This window comes from Rhagoletis zephyria, unplaced genomic scaffold (assembly GCF_001687245.7).
Source record: "Rhagoletis zephyria isolate East Lansing unplaced genomic scaffold, Rhagoletis_zephyria_1.1 Rzeph_scaffold_02514, whole genome shotgun sequence".
In the NCBI taxonomy this organism is placed as follows: domain Eukaryota; kingdom Metazoa; phylum Arthropoda; class Insecta; order Diptera; family Tephritidae; genus Rhagoletis; species Rhagoletis zephyria.
The window spans coordinates 47,217-69,080 of NW_016159598.1; the positions used below are offsets into that span (position 1 = coordinate 47,217).

Below are 21,864 nucleotides of genomic sequence, written 5' to 3' on the forward strand. Positions count from 1 at the left end.
TACCTATGTACTTACTACAATTCACCAAGGAAAGGCCAACATGGTTCCATGTAGAAGCTCATAGCTCACACACATAGCACAAAGCTCGATTTGGTATTTAATGCATCACCTCGCCGGCAGAACTGCTTCCACTTTTTAGCCAGGATTGCGTCCGTAGCAAACGAAAAAAAAAATTATATCGCACGCATTCCTTTTGTTTTCACTATTACACTTTGCCACTGCACACTTCGTTTTGCTTTGTAATGTCTCAATAATTGTTTAAATCCACGCAGAAATATTAACACACGAATATTAAAATTGTGATTTGGATTTTTCGTATGCTGACAATCAACAATTGCACCAAGATGACGTCACGCACACATCTGATTCTGTCAAAATCACAAAGAGCGGATTCGCGGTACCACGATTGGCGCAATCTCCATTTATCTCAATCGTGCTTTACTACTAAGTAATCGCGGTGATGTTTTGTGATTGCTTTCAATTGTCTATTTTCTTGAGTTCAACCGACTTGAGTACGTTCCCAGTAATCATTTAAGCTTGATATCAAATAGCGAGCAATTCGATAGCAAACCCATTTATCAACACTTGCCCTTGATATCAAGGCTTGATTTGGGCTTGAAATGGGTTTGATATCTAAACTGTTCTAATACATAAGGGCACCAAAAAATCTATTTGAAGTGGACTAGATTTAGCTGCTGTTCTCAAACTACTTGCAAGGCTTATTATCAGCTTGATATTGAGCCAAAAGAGCTAATTTATCTCAAAGGGATTATCACTACTTTTTCAGAGGCCACCATTTCACACAACACTAGCTTTGCTTGTTGAACCCTGGGATTCAGTAGTTCAGTCTCATCTCAAGTCACTAAATTTGAGACTAGCAATAAATGACTATTTTTGTGACTTGAGGTTATTTGGGTTTTCAGTAGGAGCACAAAAAGTTCACCAAAAATGTGTGGGGAAAACAAACACAGACAGTCAACTGATAGCGTTTATGTATGTCTTTTTCCCGCACCGCCCAAAGAGTCGCAATTGGTCAAAGCATTAGGCTGCCGGTCGAGAGATCGGAGTTCGAGTCCCCCTCGGGCGTAGAGAATTTTTTATTTATTTTTGGTTAGTTTTATTTTTTTTACACAATCGTTAAAGTTTTTTTTTGGTTTATTTCCTAATGAAATTGTTGTTGAACAAATTTCCTCGNTTGAACCCCAAAACCCACCCCTTGTGTGCGCTAATGCTTTGCTCCATATTTTTATTTTTGTGACCTGCTCTTAGCCAGCTGACAAATTAGTAATTTATTTTTGAGACTAGAGGCGTGAGACAGGGTACTGAATACCAAATAGTCTCAGTTCTTGTCACCGCGATTCTAAATAGGTACGTCAGTAAATATAATAATATTCAGCAATTCAGCCATGAAGAATTCTGGAAATACTGGCATTGCCTATTCAACGGGGCAATATTTTGTTACCAGCTTATGGCATGTTAACAAAATTTATCGGTTACAAGAGTATACAGAATGCGAAAAGTGTTTAAAAATTGACTGGAACTATGTTCACCGGTTACAAAATTGTATTACCAGCGCAGAATAGACCGGTTAATATCACTAAACTACTAAACGGCTGGCCCGATTTGGATCATATTTAGAACATATGTCAGCACCTTGAAAAGAGATAAAAATGCACTCGATAGGTGGCGCAAGGGTCGGGGTATTCCTAAAAACTGCATTTACTTACCGATTTGTATTTAGCTAATTGAAAATAAATATTTGGACTAAAAACTTACACAATAGGTGGCATTGTGACCGAGATATTCCTAAATATCTTCTACACTGGTAGAATGATGGATATCTATACATATGTATTTATACACACATACCTCATAATTAAATTTTCACACCCCTCTTTGAAGGGCACCAATATATCTTTTAAACCAACTACGCTGGTGAACTCAAACTTGGCATGGCTACATAAATTGTAAATACCCTACTTATGGCATTTGGAAAAAGGGGCGTGGCATCCCCCATACAGAATGAAATTCTTATACCGCTATTCTCTGGAGCCACTTATGCTAATGTCCTGAAATTTAACACAGCTATGTACATACATATGTTATCAATACCGTACTTATGGCGAAAACTGGAAAGAATTGGAAAGGGGGGGGGGGGCGTGGCCTTGATTCAGCTGCATCTATATACATACATATTCTTCTATATTTCTAAATGACATTCAATGACTGTTATTTTGTTTTAGATTTTTGGGAAAAGGTAAAGTTTTTAATGAAAATTTGAAGATTTTTTTTCTAATTTTGCACAAAGTGTGGAACTTTGATGTTTATGTCTTTCGTAAGACACTGCCCCAAGTATAATAAAAAAAAACAACGAAAAATTTAAGAAATGTTTTGCTGAAATCTTGGATCTCTCACCCCCATGGATATTTATATGTACATCCCATCATCCAAAGTCAGTAAACTATTTCATAACAGTTCACCAGATACGCGCATGGCGAAGTCTCGCGCAACCGAGTCCAGCTAGTATAGTATACATATGTAATGCTAAACTGTCAGTAATGCTTAAGAAACAGCAGTGCACATAGCGGATGACAGTGAAATATCAACACAAGTATGTAAATCGCTTAGTTTGACATTTTATGCGGAATCATCTTCTACGAGAGATTGACTCTTTTCTGCTACGGTTTCTGTTGTTTTTGCGCATCGCAGTATTTGTAACCGTTAGTTCTATGCAATTTGTAGTTGTTGTGGTTGGTTTTTTTTGCATGTAAAATCTCTGCTGTTCACTACAATGGAAATTCCGTCATTTGCGGTAGATTTGCATGACTGTTGTCAGAGTTTGGTTTTTTTTCCATGGCAGCTTAAATAAATAAATATTATAAAATACTGTCATCATAGTTTTTCTATTGTCTTTGCAATTGTTTTGTGTGCAGTTCTTGTATTTTCAAAGGGTAGATTTATGTAAACTGTAAAACCTATAATCGGAATTTGTGTCGCTATTACGCGACAGTAATGACAAAGTGTATTTGGCAAAAGTTTAAAATGCTGTGAACTTTGTTGAAAATGAAGAGAAATATATGTATATGTATGTAGGTTTATCACAACATGGAAGAAAATCCTTTAAAAATATCAATATTATAAGAAGTTCCAGCTACTGCAAATGTTGGAGGACTTCATCTTTCCTCTCTTTTTCTCGCAGCTGCATTGTTTTTAGCTAATCAGCAGCTGAAACCAATAATTTAATTAAAGGGCCGAAAATAACCGTTAAATATTCAGTTTTTTATTTTATTAGAAAACCGTTATTTTTTAATGTTTATTTTTTTCGATGAAGAATAATTGTTAAATTTAGATTTATTTTTCGATAAAATCCTATTATAAATGTGAAAGTTTGTATGTTTGTGTCTTTGGATATTTGGATGTTTGGGAAACCATCACACGGAAACGACTGAACGTATTTGCATGCAATTTCGTACACAAATAGCTTATGGCCCATTTACTTATGGATAATTTTCTTAAGAGTTGCCACCCGCTAAAAATGTTACATTCATTTAATATGCAAAAACGACTCAACGGATTTGCACACAGATAGCTTATGTCCTACGTTGGAAAATAGGCTTGTCTAGCGTCTTAACAAATTATTTAATAAGGCTTTATATGCAACGGGGGGGAGGGGGGGACATAATTGTATCTCTTGCAACTAGAAATGCATTTACGATATTCTGCCAGACCCATTTCCAGAATAAGGCCTTGTATATCTGAACAAAAAACAATATAATTTTCTGAATGAAAAAATGGTGGCAAGCAGTACTGGCGATACAGAAGTCCAAACATGATTTAAAATTTTCGACGATGAGCCGCAGATTTTCTAAAGACAATTTGTCTCACTCGCGAGCAATGGTCGCTTAGCACATGCTCTGGCCAAAATCGACCATACACCATAGTCCATTCGGCAGTCAGTTCGAAAACGCCCTATCTCAGAAAACTTTTTAAGAACGCCCTACTACAGAATTTGATAGAACAACGTCCTATTTCAGGATTTTATTTAAAAAAAACTTGTATCCCAGAATTTGGTTGAAGAGCGCTCTATTTCAGAATTCGGTTCAAAAACGCCCTATCTCAAACGAAAACACATCGAAAATGTGCTGAGAGAGGGCGTTTTTGAAACGGCAGTCGAGATATGGCGTTTTTGAACCGAGTTTTGAGATAGGGCGTTTTTCAATCAAGTTCTAAAATAGAGCGTTCTTCAAAAAAATTCTGAAATAGGGCGTTGTTTAAAAATTTTCTGAGATAGAGCGTTTTCGAACTGGTTGCCGAGATAGGTCAATCTTCCACTCTGTCATCGTTTAGAATGATACGGAAATTGGCAAATCGTCAAATTTCTGCCCTTATTAGAAGCAGAGGATACTGGCCTTAACAAAGTGTCGAGTCCACACTTTTTCCTAATGACAACCACATTTTTTACAGCCGTTTTCTTGCTCTCCTTAAAATACCCATTTTCACATTCGATAGTTTGACATGGTAGCGACGATATCTGGAAGTGTTCGTGGTAGAGTGTTGGAACTCAATCAAAAGCTCGTNGATAGGGCGTTTTCGAACTGGTTGCTGAGATAGGTCGATCTTCCACTCAGTCATCGATATATCGTCGCTACAATGTCAAACTATCGAATGTGCAAAAATTCTTTTGCAATTATGATACCTTGCGCATGCGTTTAGAATGATACGCAAGTTGGCAAATCGTCAAATTTCTGGTCTTATTAGAAGCAGAGGATACTGGCTTTAACAAAGTGTCAAATCCCACACTTTTTCCTAATGACAACCACATTTTTTACAGCCGTTTTTTTTTGCTTTCCTTAAAAATACCCATTTTCATATTCGATAGTTTGACATGTTTGGAACTCAATCCCAAGCTCGTACGGAAACTTTTATCTACATATGCACATATGTATGTAGTATATTTATATACGTATCTACATATCACATCGAATTCAGTGTTTATCATTTCCCTTTGATCCAATGACGGAATAACAAGTAGTGCAAATAAAATTGCAAAACAAATAAGCGTATTAATGTAGATACTGAAATTCATACACATATGAACTTATAAGTATGCCAATATACATACATAGGTACATATTAATGTGTAAGTTTATTTAGCTGTGCGGCTGGCGAATGCTGGTGGNATTTAATGTTCGGCTCCGCCCGAACTTAGACTTTCTTACTTGTTATCTATATACTTATGCACATAGTATGTATTTCATACACTCAGCGAAGCAAGTGAGGGGAAAGTAGTATATTTATATACGTATCTATATATCACATCGAATTCTGTGTTTATCATTTCCCTTTGATCCAATGACGGAATAACAAGTAGTGCAAATAAAATTGCAAAACAAATAAGCGTATGTAGCGTAAAATGTAGATACTGAAATTCATACACATATGAACTTATAAGTATGCCAATATACTACATACATATGTATGTATGTACATACATACATTGGTACAAATTATCGTGTAAGTTTATTTAGCTGTGCGGCTGGCGAATGCTGGTGTCTGTTAGTGAAACCTACTAGTTAATTGCGCCGCTACTAAGCGAATAAAATTTTGCGAATGCGAACAAATATAGCGAACATATACTAAAATCATATTTACATTCCTACATACTACGTATATACATACATACATACGTATAATAAATACAGACCCAAGCGCATAACAAAGATTAGTCCGCACTGCGACATCTTATCAGCGGCTGAGTTTATTTTCATGGCGAGCAAAATGAATTCTTGCTTGCTGTAATATCCGCCGCCGCAAAAATCTTCACCGGCGGCCAGTCGGGTTGTTCAGAGAGATGACGAGGGAGGAAGCATGTAGGTTGAAAGCTTGGGTACGTCAGATGAGACGCTCGTTCATAATCGAAAACGCTTCGAAAGTGGCGACTAACCAATTTGTATTCGCAATGTACGAATATCGAAAGCGTTTAGCGCCGCGCGCCGAGTGTCGACCATTGAGTCCGCTGAGAGTGTCACCGATTTTTCTTGGCTACATTTGCTTCGAAGGGATGCCGAGAGGTAGGCGTAATCACACCAAAAACCACTGCCGCTGCGAGGGGCGGGTAGAAATCATAAGTAAACAAATGGATGCAGAATAACTCGAAAAAACACAATAGAGTTGTGCACTTTAGGTTTTTTGAGTGAACCGTTCAAATGTAGTTCGTCCACGTTAGTGAACTAATTCTTTAGTTCATATAGTTTATTTAGTTCAATTGACGAATATATTTATATATAATAGGGCGTTTTTTTAAACCTAATTCTGAGGTAGTACTTTCTTGAAAAGTTTTCTGAAGTATTGTGCTTTTCAATCAAATTCTGAAATACGGCGTTCTTGTAAAGTTTTCTGAGATAGCGCGCAAGGAACTGAAGCAGCAACAATGCAAAAGCGTTTTAAAACCAGAGACCCAGAATAATAATTATTTCATGATGGAGTTTTAGAAGAGTCAACAAAATTTTCGTAAGAATTATAAAAGTCCTCTGATAATAATTATGTGTGAGAAATTTTTTTGAGTCATCGATAACTATTTTTAAGTCTTGAAAGACTCTTATATTATAAAAGTCTTGTCATAATAACTATAGTTATGTAGTTATGTGTATAGTTATGTTATAGTAGTATGATAGCTATCATTGAGATAATTATTTTTAAGTCTTCAAAAACTTTTATTTTGAGACCTTTATTAAAAAAGTCTTTTTGAGTTATGAGTAAAAAAAAAAATTTGTATATAGTCCTGAACGGGTCCCAAACCGAGCCCCAACTAGTCCCAAACTACTTTCCGAACTGGTGACCACCTAGCCCCGCACTGGTCTCCAACTAATCGTGAAATGCTCCTGAACAAGTCTTGTCTTTTAAGACTTAAACATTTTTTTCACGCTCACAATTATTATGAAAAGATTTTTATAATATAAGTCTTAAAATTCTTTGAAGACTTAAAAATATTTATCTCTGATAATTATTGTGAAAGGACTTTTATAATATAAGTCCATGAATGACTCGAAAAATATTTATCCTAATATAATGATTATTGATTGACCTTTATTCTTTTCTCTTATAAAATTTATGTCTCTGTTTAAAACGTATCTGTAAAGATGGGTTTTTACGTCATACGTTGCCAAGAATATTTGGATCGCGATCCAAAATGAGAAATTGTGGCATTGACGAATTTAGTTCAATGAAATGACCGAACTCTTGAACGAGTTCATTGAGATGAAGTAGTTCATTTAGCTCAAGAACTACCGAAGCCTACACTGATATATGAAAAAAAAGAAAAAAAAAACAACAAATAAATAGGTATTGATTGTAGCGAACCTCAAGATCGTTGCGAACTTCAATGCTTACATTTCCCATTTGTAAGTGAATAGCGAGTACGGATTAGAGAAAAACGGGAATAAAGAAAGTAGACAACGAATTGATCGAAAATAGAGGAGGGATCAAAGAATTAGAGAAAATATGGCAATGTGTTGATAATACAGCTGCTTTGGAGGGAAAACCTTTATATCGAACGCTCTTAAACAACCCATTATAATAGTAATACATACATTCATACCACGAATCTCGCTCTACCGCTTACTTTGAGATCTGGTATCTGCAGAACTCAACTGAAGGCGCCGCTACTGCCCACTATTTCGCTAGAGTGGGAGTGGGCTGGGCGTGGGGCAGTGAGCAGGCTAAACATGGATAGCAATCATTCTCAACGTGAAATAGACGTTGGCATGTGTGCGAGATTGAGAGCGTTCAGGGCTGCCAGACGTTTGGAGTCTAAAATCCGTACACAGACAAAAAGTGGTGGGTTAAAAATGTAACACCACTTTTCATTCAATTTGTCGACCCTACCGGGTAACAGTTTAATGTTTGAAACGATGGTTTAAGTTGAAAAAATAAAGAAAATTAAATTTTTTTTAACTTTACGCAACAAAAACTCGAAACAATCGAAGTCTACCAATAGATTGTTATACATAATTTTAAAGGTCTACAAATCCTCTTCTCATGTTTGATTTTTGAAATCGGGTGAGAAATAGTTTAGCTGTTAATAGGCAAATCCCTCAATTACGAAAATAACGTCAAACAGGAAAATTTGTATTATATGAAAAAAAAAACACTACAAAAATCCGTACAAAAATCTGTACATCTTGACCAAAGGCTAAAAATCCGTACAACCATTTTCATCCCTGAAAATCCGTACCGCACGGAAAATCCGCACATCTGGCAGCGCTGAGTGCGTTTGAAAGAATGTAGTGGAGTAGACAACAAAATTGTCTGAATGATTGTGCTCTTGCGTGTTTGTCGTGATTTTAATGAATGAAAAAATTTGCGCTTTTTAACACGACGTAATTGAGGCTATCAAGCAACTACATTTTGCTGCCCGCCCACAGTTTGAACTTGTAAATCAAGATGTTGATAGAGCAGTTTGATTGGAGAGTGAAGAATAAAGAAGCGTTTTGTTAAATTCCAAGCTGTGCGGATATACATATGTATATATATATATTTTTTCGGTCAATATGTCGATGTGGTTTTCCTCCACGAAGCTCCGTATGACCTGCAACCATGTGGCGCTGATTTCATGAATCAAATGGCCCAAAAGATTGTAACCTGACCCAATAAAGGTCCGTAAGACCTGCAACAATGTTGGGATGGTAACAAATGGTTTTGGGTCGGAATACGTTTTTAGCAAATAAATAAGTATTTGCAGCAAACTTTTTCAATAGAGGTTAGTGAAATCTTTTAGTATCTTCAGCAGGCCACATCAAGTATTTGAAGCAATCTTTGATTTTGGAAACTTCCTTGCCGAGTAACTAATTCGTAAAAGAAGTTTCAAGACCCATTCCATAACTTGAACAGCACATAAAACTGTGAAGACTTCGGAGCATAGTGGGCAGCCTAAAGAGAAGATGCAGAAAATATTTTGGAAAGAATCCGTAACAGAATTTTAGAAACGCGCTTTTAGAAGCTGAAGCTAACAAGCCCAGTTTGTTTCTTTCCTCAGCTTCTAAAAGTCGAAATGCAACGTCGGGTGTCGTGTTTGCTCGGGCCTATTCTCAGGGGACATTATTCCTATGATTGCCAAGTTCGAAGCACTATTTAAAAATCTCTGCAACTGGCGCCAGTTGGAAATGCTAAGTGAAGCCAAGTACTTCTCACGACTGGTATTCCCATTGCAGCGGGGTCCTTCCTATTCCTTTGCTATCAACAGTGGATTCAGAGTTTTATACTTTCAGGGCCGAAGCATCTCTCTCTGGGTTTCCACTTTGCCGCTGGTGTTACTGTCATTAGCCGGACATCTATAATGTCTTCTTTGGGCCCAGATTTTGAACAGTGCTTACATTCCAAGCCGCATAGTCGTCGGGACATGGCATCAGCATTTTTGCGGATATTTCCTTTACGGTACTCAATAGCAAAGTAATAGCTTTGCAGTCTCTCAATCCTGTATTTTTGGTACTTGCCAATAGAGGTACTTATGGAAATGTTTGATAGATAGATAGTAGTTCTCTCCGAGTTACGCAGTAGTTCCTCTCTGGTTTTATAACCGACCGGCTATAGTAGGAAACTACTTTTTCCTACCTATCAATTACTTGCGACAGTACGCCTCCTATGGCATAACCACTAGAATACGTATCCAAAGTAAATGTTGCACCTGGAACGGCATACGCTAGCATAGGTGCAGTATATAGCGTTCCGTGGCACTTGTTCCACTCGAAGGCTCTATTTTTCCTAGTGAGCTCGTGGAGGCTATTAGCAACGCTGGCGAAATTCGGAACACATCGAGGGTAGTAAGTGCATAGCCCAAGAAAACTTCGTAGTTCGTGCATCCTTTACTGCTTCCATTTTTTCCTTCGCAGTGCAGCACACTCCGTTGGTACCTTGTGTCGTATGTAGTTTTAGATCAGCGCCAGCTATCCTCTAGGAAACATCGTCCAAATTCTTAAGATGTCCCTCAAAGCAGTCCTTTCGGCACATGGTCCATAATTCTTTTAAAAGCGGCGAGAGCGTTGCATAGGCCAGGCTGTCTTCTTGTCTTCCTTACTTACCGCCACTTTCTGATAACCGCTCTTAAGGTCGAGCGTTGAGAACCATTTCGTGTCACTCAACGAGCCGAGAGTATCTTCGATTCTTGCAGTGGATAGCTGTCCTTTATCACATCATTTAGTTTCCGGTAGTCTATGTAGAATCGCGTTTGACCAACTTTCCTCTTTACAAGTACTACCGGCGAACTCCACGGACTCGCTGATAGTCCAATCACACCACTCTCACTTATTTCTTTTATTATTTGGCTTACAGCTTCACGTTTGGCAAGTGGAACACTCCGAAGAGCTTGACGCATTGGCCTTGCATCACCAGCATCAATGCCGAGTTTCACAACGCAAGTCCTGCCAGGTTTGTTGCCGTCTGTGTCGAATATGTTGGAGTATCTGCGGAGAAGTTCCTTAGCCTGGTGCTGGTATTTTGCTTCCAACCCTTCCGTCCATGCATTGATGTCTTCCGCAATGCCATTCTCGCCAGTGTAATCGCTTTTAGGTAATTTTTCGCAGTTGAAGATTACCTCTACCTCTAAACATTGACCCAGTACAGTTCCTCTTAGGAGTTCAATTGGTGACTTGATCTCATTTAGTACTCAAACTGGAATGTGTTCACCTTTTTGCGTCTTAACTAGGGTTTCATCTATAAGTACGTCCGGTGTAGAATTTTGTGTTACTTCAACAACCCACAATTTGTTTGTCACACAATCTCCATCAATCTTCGCCCAAACAACTGCTTCTGACTTCGGTGAACTCTGTTCGCTTTCCTCTAGGATCACTCGCTGGCTGCTGGCCATCGAACCAAAAGGCAAATGATACTTTCATGTTGTTGTACTTCATGATTCTGTTCTCCATATCGATCTTGATGCCTTGGCCAAGCCAGAAGTCTACTCCTCTGATGACTTCATCCACAATCTCCGCAACTATGAACTTGTGTAACACCGCCACATATCCTATGGCGACTTTGCATGTTATTTCTCCTACAACCTGGGTGTCCTCAACCTTGCTCCAGAAATCGCCTTACGCCACTCGCTCTTCTCCGCCCACAGTGACGTTGCTCGCTTTCTTGCCTATTTCTGAGACGGAAATTTTGGGGCATACAAGCTGGCTCGTTTTAGTTTAACGACTGACTGGTGTAGATGAGCCCATCTTTCGCGTGCGTCCTGCTCACTGGAACCTTCGCTGCAATCGCGGGCAAAGTGGCTCGGCTTTCCAGATTTAAAACATTTGCCAGAGCTATATTTTTTCGCGCCCAGCAGATTGAATTATGAAAACATTTGAATTCTTGAGTATTTCATTTGTCTCACCCGGTGTTTCTACCTGCACTTGATCTAGCTTGATTTGCGCTTGTCTTTTAATTGTTCTATTATCTTCGGTATTTGCCGTCGCCAACGCACTAAAGTCCGGACATTTTCCGCAAAATATTTTTCTCGAGCACTCGAGTAAGGGTCACTTCGACAGGAGTTGTCATTGTCTATGCTTCTGCGGCATATATCAAATATATCAAATAGGCCGCTATGTCCTTCAAGCAAATACTTTGGCATAACTTTAACACCTTTTAAAATCTCATCTAGTAGCAACTTAGCCTAGAAACTCTTACAAATAAATCTTTGTACATTTTCGTGAGATCTCATTTGAGCTGCTGATGCGACATCAAATTCATTCGAGCTTTATGGCTCATGAGCGCTTTCATCACTTTGATCGCTTTATTTTACATTTTAGTGCAAACGACTTGCTGATCGCCAATTTTGCTCATCCGTATAGCCCACTGTGATGTTCGATAGTCCGGCAGTTCTGTCGGTTTGTAAGTCGATACCACATACTATACATATGTATACATATATATTCATTTAGATTTGGTCAGTCTGTCGATCCGCCTGCCAGTCAGCCATGATTGTTGTTGTTTGCTTGTTATAGACACTCATCGTGTACACACGGGCATGGCGTGTAGATAATATTAATTCGACTTGTTTTTGTTGTTGCTGTTGTGGTTGTCGCTGAATTGTACTTTATTATTATTATTATTTTTTTTTTTTAACACACTACGCTGATAAAATAAAGAACAATATTAATATGAGTTTAAAAATAGATTTGCTCTTGTGTTGTCGTTGTTATTGGTGTTGTTGCTTTTCGTATTTTTTGCCGCAATTTACATTGCATCTACTTTGCCATGTGTATATGTTTTCTTANGAGTTTAAAAATAGATTTGCTCTTGTGTTGTCGTTGTTATTGGTGTTGTTTACATTGCATCTACTTTGCCATGTGTATATGTTTTCTTGCAGGTAGAGAGAGCTGAAAGAGTTCCATACTCAGAGAATGAGGAAAACCTGTAGGAGAGAGATGGAGCGCGAAATCGAAATTATCTGGTTGACAGATCTGACTTTTTAAGAGTCAAACATAACCATTGCTTTGAGCAGTGTTGCCGTGGCGTCATCAAAAAATGTGTCGTAAAAAAAACAAAAACTAGATCAAATGTATCTCTAATTTTGTTTTTAAGTATCTAAGTATCAAGTTAGAAAAAACTGTTAAAAAAATGCTATTTGGTTTCATACCACTGCTTTTAATTATTGTTAATAATCGAAAAATCATTAAATCACATTCATACACATACACATGTACATGAAGAAAAATATGTTGCATATAGTCTATCAAAATAGGGATATTGTTTTTAATCGTGTATAAAGACGAACAAATATGTATATAATGTACAGATTTCACAGAAACTTGAATACAAATACTTTAAACTATTAACTGTGACGGGTGAGACATTTAAATTGCTTTTCCTCAAACTTTAAGTAATTTCTCTTTAACCCTTAATTTGACAAGTTTCAAACTGTTAACATCTGAAGATATCAGTTTAATACGAAGCTAAGAAAGGATAAAACTTAATTATATAACTTACACATAAAATTTTCACTTTCCCAAGAGTGACGGGAGAGACAACGACGACACCCACTGCTCTAAATGGATGGTTTCGTTTGCCAATTTTAGACAAACCATGTACATTAGACTACATCACCAAAAAAAGTAGCGGTTTTTCCAACACATCTTAATTGTATTTTGAATGACGTTCGTTCATCCTACATTTTTCTTTCACCCTTTGAGTGATGTTATTTGCAAAGAAATAAAAAGGGTGAGAAAATATATTTCCAATGATACCTCACAAGTTTAAATCGAAAGAGTCTAGGTTCAGTTATTCAAGTTTTTCTTATACCAATCTTTGAAAAAAGTTAAAAAACAGCATCAAAAATCTCGTTATTCCGTTAAAAAAATTTGCAAATTACATGCAAATTTTTTAAGCCTAACCCGTTTTTTTATTTGAGGGGATTTGAAAAAAAAAAATCTTTAAGAAACTATTTTTATTCATAAAGAACTCCATTTTTGGAGGTATTTTCAAATCGGTCCAGCTCACGTAAATCTTAATATTTTTCCGAAATATTTTGGCGGACGTCTTAAAATATAATAGATTTTATAATTCCAATGGAAACACAGTACCGATTTTTGTTTGTATGGGGAGTGATACAGTCTAATGTACATATATCAAAATATTTCCTGCATAGCGGCTTTCATGAATGTTTGATGGACTTGGGAGAGCCTAGGATATTGACCAAAAATTTTCACACTTCACACAGATGTTTTTTTAGAGCATAATGAACCATATTTTTGTTATTACCAATCAAAATTCTAAAAAAGCGGATTTTCGGCCCACGCTACTCCATATCGAAACGTAAGACGTATTCTACGTCAAAAAAACATATTTTGTTGTGACGTCTAGGAGTGCTTCTTGAGCGCTGACAACTTTTCNGAAACGTAAGACGTATTCTACGTCAAAAAAACATATTTTGTTGTGACGTCCTAGACGTCCAATAAGCACTTCTTGAACGCTGACAACTTTTTCATAAACGTAGTTTTGCAATAACTAGGGCTCGGAATCTCATGCAAATGCATGTTTTTAATTGGCATCTTCAAATGGAAATGGTTAAGTTATCTTTACGAATCATGAAATTTCATGATGCATTGTTTGGAATATCTTGCAAAAAATACCTCTTTTTTGCATATTTATTGCGCATATCTTAGTATATTTTACAATGAATGCGTATGGTTTTTCATATATATTTTTTTTTTACAACTATTTAAATTTAGAGCGAAATCTCTTGACATAGAAATAACCTTTAATTTTTTCCCAAATATTCATCTGAATATCTTCTCGGATATCCAAGCGACCACTAAGGCATTCTCTTCTACCTCTGTTAGATTTCAATTAGCAGAGGAATGTACGAGATAGGCGGCCTATATCTCTGATCAATACAAAATTACCCTAATATGAGTCCCGAGACATAGGGACATTTACGGAAAGGAGGTAGCGGACGATACCTAAAAACGTACTGCAGTGTGCACAGGGTACCGGCCCATTGGGGTACATGCCGAAAGGATTGTATTGCCCTTCAACAGATTCTGTCGCAGTTGCGATGATCAACTTAAAAGAGACAGTCGAACACTTCCTGTGCGAGTGTCCAGCCCGCGCAGAGATAAGGCTTAAGACACTCGGCAAGCCATTCCTGTAGAATGTTTTAGTAGAGTTCAGCTGTAATCTACCTAAACTAAAGAAACATCCGTCTGAACCACTACTGTATCACAGATAGTCGTATTACGGCCGCGTTTATAGTCGTAGAGTCACCATGTTCAACGCAAGAAAAGTGAAAACCGCAGAACTCAAAGTGGCTGCTATAAATATTGTTATTATACATTGTTATTAAAAGCTTTTAATATTTGATAATGGGATAAACAGGACGTTTTTCAGAGGAGAATGGGATTTTCGGAGAATGGGATTCTATCCCCTTTGTCAATTATCAAAATTTGTACCACGTGGAAAATTTAAGTATCTCTCGAAATGAGCGAAAAAATAAAGTATCCTCCGAAAATTTGCACAAACACGTATCACTTTTGAAGTATATTCAACAAAACAGCAACACTGACTTTGAGGTGAATTTCCACATAAGCCTGTGCGTGCAATGAGTGAAATATCGTGAGGTTGCCCTTATAGAACTTGCAAGGGACTCTACGGCAATTCAAAGATCATGTATTGACCTTATGGAAAATCACTCAGGAAAACGCTGATTGTCTTCTNCATAAGCCTGTGCGTGCAATGAGTGAAATATCGTGAGGTTGCCCTTATAGGACTTGCAAGGGACTCTACGGCAATTCAAAGATCATGTATTGACCTTATGGAAAATCACTCAGGAAAACGCTGATTGTCTTCATTTGTCACCTCATTCTTTAACCTTTGTATGGATGGCAAATGCGAGTTTATCACTCGCCGCTTATGCTGCATTTTACTCCCTACTCCCTCTCTCACTCTCGTTCTTTACCAACTCAACCCTTTTTCTCCACGACGTTGCTCGCCTGCGCCAAACGCTTGTCATTCTCATATTCTGCCAGCTAAATACTCGCCCATATGTATGAGTCTCCACCGTAGATGGGGACCGTGGGGAACTGCGCGCTGCGCATGTAACTGAGCATCTGCTGAGCGCACTTACACAAATGTAGTAACACACACACACACACATGTATATATATATATATATACACCCACACAAAAACATTGATATGCAGCGAATTTTCTCCCCATCATTGTCTCGTCGTCGTCGTCGTTGTCAGCGTCGTCGTCAACGACGTTNATATATATATATATATATATATATATATATATATACACCCACACAAAAACATTAATATGCAGCGAATTTTCTCCCCATCATTGTCTCGTCGTCGTCGTCGTTGTCAGCGTCGTCGTCAACGACGTTGTTGCGTTACGTTGCGTTGCGAGCTGCCGGAGTACTACTGCTGCATACATTCAGTATTATTCTATTCGTCTGCGATAAAAGTTGCGAGTAAATGTTAGGTCTGTGTCTTGATAGATTTTCCTTTTTTTTCCCATTCGCGGTCTACTGGTGAATGTTGAAGTTTTTCAGCTCGATTTTTCTGCGGTCGCTGTGTGGTTTATATATGTAAATATCGATACGTCAGTTAGACGGTGGTCGGTTCAAACAGCTTCTCACAGCAGTTCTGTAAAGGCGTGGAGAAACGCGGCTGTGATACCGGAATCAGGAGAAAAAGGCAAATAAAAAATGAAAATCTCTGATTTTTTTTTGTAATAGTTATCAGCTCATGCAATCGCTTTTCTAGAAAAAGTTATAATTTTACAGTTAAATGGCAAAAATAGTGAATTTTAATAAGGAAATTAAAACAATAAATTATAGCGAAAATCTGCATGTCGCTTGCTCTGCCATGTGGATAAAAACTTTGCTGCCGATTTTTCGAAATTTTCTTATTTATCTATCGCCTCTTTGTAGGGGGCAAGAAATACGGAAAATTACGCAGTTGTGAATGCGGAAGAAAAACAACACTACGTGTATACAAAAATTCAAATTTTGAACAGCTGTAAATTTTCAAAGTAAAATTATTAAAATGTGTTAAATGAAAAGCGCTAAACTAAGTAAATAGCTAATTATTAATTTAAAAGCTGTAAAAATGACTATTAATAAAGTTGGTTTTTAAGCTAAAAACATAGGTAATACTATTTCCATATTAGAGTTAGAGGCCTTTAGAAGAATGTACTTTTTTCCTTCTATAAGCAGATACCTAAGTATTTAAATACTTACATATGTACGTGACTTATTAAATTCTGACACGTACTACAGTACATTTATAAAAAAAAAAATTAAAAAAAAGCTTCATTAAGTCCAAATTACGTAAATTTCACTTACTGTGCTCAGAAAAAATTCGTAGTAAATAATTTTTGCATGAAAATTGCTAAAAATCTGCTAAAACAGCTTAAAATATTTCAAAAGGGCAAAAGCGGACAATGAAAAAAATTGCATAAGTAATAAGGCCTAGAAACGAAAGAAAATCCAAAAGCGAAGCGCAATCAGTAAAAGCGATAACCGCCGGCTCAGCTTTTATCAGCTGACTGCTGAATATAGAACTCATTGCGCCTTTGTTTGTTCGGCTTTTGCACATTCTGCTTATAGAACATGATTAAAAGTGAGAGAAAATGAATAAATATAGAAAAAGTGGAAATGAGAAGTGAAATTAATCGGGCGCCTATGAATTTAGCGAGGGTTTGAGCGATTTTCAGTAGAAAATTTATAAAATTTATCATACACTATTTGAAAAAAATCTGCAAAACCACAGTAAAATATATTCTTTTTAAATAAATAAAATATTTTTTTAACACAGAAACACAGCAAAATATATTCCTTCTAAATAAATAAATTTATTTTTTTTTAATGAAATATTCTCCTGACAACATTTTTATAGAAATACATTCTTTTAAATTTCTTTTTTTCCAAAATTTACTTTAGCCCGATATGCGCGCTTCAAAAAATATGTATCAAAATAAAAGAATTCAAATTATATAAATTTATGCCAATTGCAACTTAGGTGCTCCTCCTCAATTGTTGAACGTAGCGTGTTAAATGTGTGTGTATAATTTTACTGATCAAACCGCAGTTGCCAACTACATACATAAGTACATAATTATTGACAGCAGTATTCGATGACTGATAACAAGTGAGCTGGCAACGTCGAATTTGTGTTCGCTGCTTATGCAAAGTGTAAGTAGAAAATAATAATATATGTATTCGTAATAGCTTATTGTAGACATATTTTATCTGCTTGATTTAAACCTTTGTCACTATTTTCTACATTGTTTTTTGTCATAATTTTTCTTGAAAAAAACCCGGAGACATCTGCTTTCAGTTTCATTTCGGCTTCGAACGCAAGATGGTTTTTATTAAAAACTTGTTCCAGGGAACTCGCATCTTGTTTCGAACCCGAGACTCACAGAATTATAGTCGCGTTGTGTACTCTATTCCACCTCAGATGGAGACGCTAGCGTGAGCCTGAACAAAAGTTTGATTGTATAGCAAATTCGATAGAATAGTTCCCTATAGGATACAAGTTTACCATAGGGGATATACTGTAGCTAGCTTCATGTACGTTTAAGGCGCTTTCAAGTGCAGAGTAAACAATGCGCCTACAAGGAGCACTCCACAGGATAGTGTGCTTTCGCCTCTTGGCTGCTCTTGATTTTAAATTAATTATTAGAAAACCTCATAGTAGGGAGAACAAAGTAAGTCGCTTACGTGGAGGACTTGGCTATACAGCCCGTGTCACCTCATCTTTATAAGTTTTAAAAATATATATTTTTACTATTTAACTTTAGTTATTTTTATAAAAAATAAAGTTTATTTCTCAGAGATTTAAACTTTTGCAATATTTAAAAAGCAAGTAATTTTGAAGCAAAAAAACCAAACCGACTTCAATTCTCATAAAAAAATTTTAGATTATCGTCGAATTCTTCATGATCCAATGATCGGATCTTGATAAAATTTGTATGCGACCAACTCGGAGGTACCATCTTTCCTTTAATAAAAGGATTATCGAAATCGGTTCACGTGGTCCAAAATTATCTGGAACATACGTAAAAAACAAAAAAAAAAATATTCCGTGGAATTGATAACCGCCTCCTTTTTTGAAGTCCGTTAAAAAATCAACAAAATTTTGTAAAAATTATGAGCTTTTAAATTAGTTTTTTTTTAATTTTTGGACGATTTTTTTATATGGAGGAAAATGAGCAGCACCTCCAACAAAAAAATTGCCAGAATTGACCTTTATAAAAAACTTTATTTGAAAAGATCTACATTTTTACGAAGGTTTGTTGATTTTTTTGTAATATTGCATTAAGTTTGAAACTTGAATTTATGGAATTTTCGATGAAGAATAAACCATATTTATTACAACAGATAACTAAAAACTAAGCAAAGAGAAGCCCAGCAGCGTCATATACCTACAAAGGGCATTCGGTAGGAACTGGTACTGACAAAACACATTATTTACGGTATGTGGAATACCATAGCCATCTGACCGATTATAACTTATAGAGCTCTAATTTGGTATAAGACATTGGATAGAAGTAGCAATCGGAAAATAATGGTAGGCAGTAGATTCTCGCATACCTCGGCATATTAGGAACTGAAGAGGGGGACGTAGCAGGATCAAGGCTGACTTAGAAATCGGCACTGGTCGTCAAGATTCCTACTAGAGAAAAGTATGATGCAGGCCTGCCACGGGGAAAGGATGGTATTACGGTATCATCTACGCCGATCGATCAAAGATCGAAAATAATTTGGCGCGGGTCTCTACCCAAAAGGCCTGAAGATAACTCAATCATATGCCTGAGGACTACAGTGTCTTTCAGTTAGGGACATTTACCATTGAGAAGGCTAGCAAGCTAATGAGTCCCTAAAGTCCCTATATACGCTGGCAGTTAAACGACATGGAACGCATCAAGAATTGTCTGATAATTATTATAACATCACACATAACTAGCATATTGAGTCACGTAAGCGTGGTCCTCTTCTGGGTACCTGGACATCGCAATATGGAAGGGAACGAAATAAGCAATGAGATGGCTAGAAACGTTTCGAAAGCGACGGTTAGCGGAGGAAGATAACTACATACAACCACCGATTTGTGATCTACTGAAAACCAGTATGCCTAATAAATCACCTATAGACCAACAGAGAGAACTGTGATGTCACTACGTCTTTATGCTTTATGGCCGAGGCTTTGTAAGAAAATAACTGAGGAGCCTTTCCATAGACAAATTCCCATTAAGAATTCAGTCAAACAGAACAATAGTTTCTTACTGACGAAATGGGCTACCTTATCATAAATTAAACTGCGCACTGTTCCTTTTTGGAAGAGACGGGTCCTAACCCGAAATATTATTTAACTCGGAAAGAGTTCTCATTAAAGGAGCATTTTTAGAGTAATTAGAGTTGGGTATTCCCACATAAAATATTGAAAAGTGGCTAAGGTTACGAATCGGGACATTAACCAACCGCGCGCTGTAAAGACACTTTGTAATACCCAGGGTTAAGTAATCCTCCTCCTCGCACTCAGAAAAGCTATTCATATTGGGTAATTATGGTTCCGATGGGAACTAAGAAAGCGTCATGTACGCGCTCCTCCTAATATTTGTTTTTAAATAATCCAAATTTTGTTTTTTAAATAATAAGGCAACACACCTATTCACATCAGCTAAGGTGAAATTCTAACCTAGATGCGCTATCATATTGTGTGTTTCCTCACTATCTGCATACTGGTTAAAGGAAATATTCTACATTGTTAGCCATAGACGAAAAGGAAAAATGCCGAAACCAGTAACGCAAATACAAAATTTCATACAAATTTCATTTCATCCATTCTTCTTTCTATAGTCCAATTTTAAACAGATGTCGCTGTTTTCAGAATACTGTGTAACAATCCTTTATAAGGTTAGATCTAGCTCATATTTATAAAATATACATAAGCTCAATCGCTAGATGGCGCCCGCTGTGCTGCGAGTTCTCTACTCTGCCGATTCCTTCTGTATTTATTAAGAGGAAAAAAAAGGTAATATAAATTGTTATTAATACATTATTATAATAACAGACTGGCGCCTACACGTACATATATATAGGTGTTTGGCCGGGCTTCTCCTCAGATTTGTGGCGTGCGCTTTGATGTTGTCACACAAAAAGGGAGGGACCTAGAGTTTTATGACGATTCCGAACGGCGATTGTATTTTTATGAGAAGCTGTTTTTCATGGCAGAAATACACTCAAAGGTTTGCCATTGCATGCCGAGGGGCGACCGCTACAAAAGTTACATACATGAAGATAGCTGTCGAGCTACATATAAGCAGTCTCAACAGTTTTACATAAATATAGACTAAACCAATAAACTTCTTACAGTCGTCTTACAAAAACAAGAAACCAAACGTGTTTTTATACTATAAATAGAAATATCTGTGATTCCCCAAAAAATTTTGAATTTTTTTGTATGTAGTTTTTTGTTTATTATTGTAAACTCAAGCCACTTAGCCGCTTTTTTGTGTTGTTCTTATTTTTTGTAACTCAATTATAAACCTATTTGTACACTTAACTTATGTATGTAGCTGTTGCCATTTAATTTTGCGTGCCAAACCAATTAAAAGTTACCATGAAAGTTTAAGCCTATTTGTTGGTAAATTTTTAAGAACTCAGAAATGAACATCTAATGGGACAACGAAATGTAAGTTTCCAACTAAAACTAAATATTCAATGGTAAGAATATAAAAAAAGTAAAATGCGAAACAGAAGTTAAAAAGTTAAAATAAACTACAAAATTGTGTACCAAAGATATTTGCTGTTTGTGTTAAAATATGTTTTTGGCTGATTTGGCTGGCAGATCGCGAGGAAGGCTGGCATCTGCATTATCTACACAAACATTTTAAGTTTTTCGCTTTTCTTTTTACTAACTTACAAATTAAGTATAACAGCATTTTGTTTAAATATTCAGTTGGCGACAAAATGATTTGTGCTATTAAGAACAAACGGAACATGGAAATTTGGTAGTAGGCGCATGTGTAGCTAAAATTGCGTACGCTTATTAGCGAGCGCTTAAATTTCTTGGGTTGAGTTTTAGAGATCTGCAATCGTCTGTAACGTTATTGTTTCGATGACTAGTTAAAGCTTCCCCAAAAATTGGGACTACCGGTCAGTTGATCCCCAAAAGCACATTCGACAGCCTTTGGTGTACCCAGGGCCAGAAAGGCAGTCTACCTAAGAGAATTCCTCAGATGGACCTTAGGTGAATGTGCGCGAATATAAATAGGGAAAAGACATTTCAGAAATTTGCAGCTTTTCTCTTTGTTTACAAAATTTGTATTATGTTTTTATGAAAATATAGCTTGCTATCTAAATAAAAACCA

General features: G+C 36.7%; 1 long non-coding RNA gene across 1 annotated transcript in view; it reads left to right on the plus strand.

Annotated features, from left to right (window-relative positions):
- The window catches only part of LOC108367050 (uncharacterized), a 19,104-nt gene extending 2,090 nt beyond the window's left edge, over nucleotides 1–17,014 (plus strand). The window contains exons 2-3 of the long non-coding RNA XR_001848194.1: nucleotides 6,633–6,636; nucleotides 17,003–17,014. This is a non-coding gene — a long non-coding RNA (uncharacterized LOC108367050). The remainder of the gene's footprint in view (nucleotides 1–6,632; nucleotides 6,637–17,002) is intronic.
- The last annotated feature ends 4,850 nt before the right edge of the window (nucleotides 17,015–21,864 follow it).